Source organism: Dermacentor albipictus, unplaced genomic scaffold (assembly GCF_038994185.2).
Source record: "Dermacentor albipictus isolate Rhodes 1998 colony unplaced genomic scaffold, USDA_Dalb.pri_finalv2 scaffold_14, whole genome shotgun sequence".
NCBI lineage: Eukaryota > Metazoa > Arthropoda > Arachnida > Ixodida > Ixodidae > Dermacentor > Dermacentor albipictus.
In genome coordinates, this window is record NW_027225568.1 from 2,975,390 (window position 1) to 2,979,780 (window position 4,391).

At 45.3% G+C, this 4,391-nt stretch overlaps 1 pseudogene; it reads right to left on the minus strand.

Annotated features, from left to right (window-relative positions):
• Positions 1 to 2,779: 2,779 nt before the first annotated feature.
• LOC139051805 (tigger transposable element-derived protein 6-like) lies at positions 2,780 to 4,106 on the minus strand (annotated as a pseudogene).
• Between the last annotated feature and the right edge of the window lie 285 nt (positions 4,107 to 4,391).

A 4,391-nucleotide genomic window follows, 5' to 3' on the forward strand; every position in this document is an offset into this window, starting at 1 on the left:
GGTGTCCACCCCCACAGCGATAGCAGGTGACGGCCTTGGAGCCTGACGAGACGCGGTGGGTCGAAAAGGTGCCGTTAGGGTTAGCTTGTGCAATCTCCCCGGCATCTTTTTTTGCTGCTTCCAATGCTAGAGCTGTCTGCACGGCATCCTGGAAAGTGAAGACCGCTTTTTCCAGCAATCTTGTTTGAATGTCTGCATTGTTCACACCACACACAATACGGTCGCGTATCATGTTTTCTAGTTGGGCATCGAAGTTGCAATGTTCAGAGAGGCTTTTCAGCGCTGCAATGAACCCGCTGATAGAGTCGCCTTCGACGCAAACTTGGGAGTTGAAACGGAAACGCTGCATGACTGCAGACGGCTTCGGGCAATAGTAGTTTCCAGGAACCAAAAGAATCTGTTCGAGGGTTTGGTCACTCGGCTAGTGGGGTTTTACCAAATTGCGAAGTAACGCATGTCTTCTGCCTGCAACTGATAAATACGGACGTTTGCTTGTCTTCGGCGATATCGTTCATCACGAAAAATGCTTTGAGTCGGTCCATATAGCAGGGCCAGTCATTTTCTCCCCCCTCGAATGGCTCGAGATTGCCGAAATTTGGCATGTTGAACGGGCGGTTGAGCCGTGCAGGAACGCAACAGGCGTGGCATACCTGGGGTCCGTGGACGTAGTGCACGCGTCGCAGCAGAAGCGTTCGAAGTAGGATTAGCGAACGACTAGCGCCTGAAGCCCATTTCACATGATGCGATTTTCGTCGCAACGGAACTGTGATTTCCGTCGTTTGCGTCGAAAATCGCAGTCGCAGTGCCGACCCCCGATTTTCGGCTGCGACCAACCGTTTGGTCACACCGCCGCAGTGATCGCTGCAATTTTTCGTCAAAATTGCGCAGAGAGCTATCATGGAGCTATTTCGCCTGTTTGTTTTGGAAAATGGCGTCTCGCACAACAAGTCCAATGCGCGGAGACGTGGATTGCCGAATTCGGTACGTATGCGAAGGGAGAATAAAAAACTTATACCGCAGATTCCATTCTCCGATTTCTATGCGTTTGTTGACATGCTACACAGCAGATGAAGTGCATTTTCACGTTTGCTTCGTACGCCTTTGTGAGTTGTCAGTACTAGGAGGTGTTCGATCCCCACCTGACGACGAGGTCGTCACAATTTTCTTTTGTTGAGTAGCATGCAAAAATTGCACTTACGCAGCAGCTTGAATTATTTCACCCTCGGCAAGGGCAAATGACAAGACAGCAAAGTACCCCAAGTTTCAATGTCGTGTTGAACGCGGTACTGTTCAGTTGCATTTTCTAGTCGGTTTTCAAGCGTGAATTTCCCTATGCATCTTGAAAGGTTATCTTACCTCACTTATTAAATTTCACAGAGCAAAAGTGTAGGCCACCATAATAAATTTTCAATGATAGCATTAAATCTGTGGATTGAATAAACAGCGTTGTTAATTTGTTTTCGAATATTATATGCACGTTAGGTTGCACCTGTTCTCTGGAGAATTTTTGTTTCTTGCACAGAAACCAATAAACATTGACTATGTTGCGGACTTTGTGTCCTTACTGCACCTGTATTAACATCTGCTTTGAAAGGTAATTAACTTCTACAGCTAGCATATTAAGTAAATTATTCGCTTGCTATAGTGGCACAGTGACAACGTACCCTCCTGCAGCGTCATGTAAAACATGTGCAACAATGCGAAAACCAGGCAAACAGCCTGTTCTTGAGGGAATAAAACAGTAGAAAACGACATGTTAAAGAAAAGTAAGTCAAAACTGTGCAGTGAAGTCAGCCAGCTGCATCCGTTCCTGTGGAACTTCGAATCTTTTAAGTAAAAGCGCTTCTTGCAAGTTCACAGCTGATCAAGTGTGCAGAAACATTCACACCTTACATGTTTCAAATTTAGTGATCACATATATTAGTGTGTAAACCCATAAAATGATATCCTCTGTGAATACTATCTTTAAAAGTAAAGAAATACCATGCTACTTGCAAGAACATATCACCTGAGGATTTTAGAGCAAATTTCTGCATTTCAACTATACACAATATATGGTTTATTCAATAAAGGACCACAAACTGCTTTTTTTTTGCAATGACAAACTTATTCCAAATTTTACTTACATACAGACAATAAAAAATCTACAGACAACAATATTGTTCTTCAATTTGTTCACCTGCCACTGTGGCTGTAGCATTCTGCTGCTAACACAAGGTGAGGGGTTGATTTGCCAGCCATGTAAGTTGCAGTTCCATGGGAGTCATAGGTAAAAAAAAGCTGTTGCACTTAGATTTAGCTCAGCACCTTTTATTGAGCCCTTAAACTTCCAAATACTATTGCATAGGGGGGGGGGGGGGGGCTTGCTTATGCAAACTCTAACACCAATCAAAAGCAAACAGCGGAATTGCAAAACAACCATCTTTCATGATAATTCGAGTGTGTAAACATTCATTGCATCAATATATATTGTTCAACAGCACTGCACAAATAAGCATAATCAGGTATAGCAAGTACTCTGTCAGGAAGCTGGTTCTACAAATGTATAAATGTCAAGACATGAAAGCTCATACTACGTCGCACACATAGCACAAAGAAAAGTGTTGTCCCTTCTTAAAGATATGAATGGGCCATAAGCAGCAGAAACTTTATTGCAGGGCATTGTGTAATACCGCTTATGAGAGAATGAAGAGAGTGAAGAGGCTTTTAACAGCAGTACCCTCATGCTACTCTAATAAGAGGAACGATCAGCAAAGAAATTTCTGGTAGAGCACTTAAGTTAAACAGTAACATTCTGAAAGACAGAAAATTCCAGGTGGGAGTTGGAGATACATTTGGCCCATTCACACCAACAACACAGGCATAATACAAGAGATGCTACAGCCTATGGTGTCAAGAATGATGCAAAAAGCCCTCAATAACACTGCAGACTTTCTTGGCCAGTCTGGCCTCTCGCTTTCTGATAAGTCAGCTTACATCGACGTCGGACAAAAGACTAGAATTAAGAACTACAGTTGAGCACGCTTATAACGAACCTGAGCGTCACGCGAAATTCATTCGTTGTATCCAGAAGTTCGTGATATGTGGGCCACACACAAAAATTGACATCAACCAAAAAAAAAATTTATTGAGAAAAAAAAATCAGTGATCGTTCTCTGCCTCTTCAGAGCACATCCAATGACGGTGGTTTCAAGCTTGTTCAAAGCTGCGATGTGTTCGCCACCCAAGGCCTTAAAATACACAAGATTTCTAAGTGCCTCAATATGGCTCACTGCTGTGGTCGCGCTTACGGGTGCTGGCTCCGATGGATCGCTGTCGTCGTCCAATGCTTCGGCGTTGCTTGATGCCTGCACTTCCCGGATGGCGGTCTCATTGCAAAACAACTCCGCAACTTCAGCAGCGTCGTCTACATAAACAAAATCTTGCCAATAAAGATCGCAGCCGGCCAGGTTAGCGTCAACAAAGCGTCGCCACAAGTCGTCGTCAGGCTGGCTTTGTTGAGTGTCTCCAATGCCTGCTTCAGGTGCGTCAGCGAAGCCGGCCTTGCGAAAACTATTCCGGATGCATTCGGGTGTCATTTCCATCCACGCTGCTTTGATCATTTCGACCGCCGACTACAGCGAGACCTGCAGAGTAACATTGGCAGCGGGGCGATCACCTGCAATCAGCATCTGCTGCCCGACACAGCGCCTGTAGGCCACTTTAAACGACTGTATTATGCCCATGCCCAGCGGTTGTGTTTTTGACGTTGCATTTGGCGGTAGAAAAAGTAGCCCAACTGCCGTTAAGACAGGTTGGACATGGTGGGCGGTACAGTTGTCGAGAATCAGAAGAACTTTGCGCCCTTTCTTCACCATGCTGCTGCCAAAATCAATTAGCCATTCCATGAACAACTCGCATGTCATCCACGACTTTGAGTTATGCCTGTACTGCACTGGTACATATGTGCGGAAGCAATGTGGCCTCTTTGATTTGCCGATGACAAATGGCAAGCATCGATCGCTTCCATCCATGTTGGTGCACAAAAGCACAGTTATGCGAACTTTGCAGTGCTTGCCGCCAGCACGTGTGTCACCCTTCATAGCGTGCATTTTGCCAGGCAGCATTTGATAGAATAGGGCCGTTTCATCGGCGTTATATACATCCCTTTCAGCATAACTTAATACACGGGCCAAGTTTTTAGACATCCACGTGTTGACGTCTTCGTCGCTTACCGATGCCGATTTGCCATTGATGGACTTGAAAATAATTCCGTGGCGGAGCTTGAAGCGATGGAGCCAGCCATTGCCAGGGGAAAATCTGGGAAGTCCAGGAGGAACGCTAAGTCCTTTGCTTTAGACAACATCAACGGCCCACTGATGGGAACATTGCGTGCTCGAGCATCTAGGAAC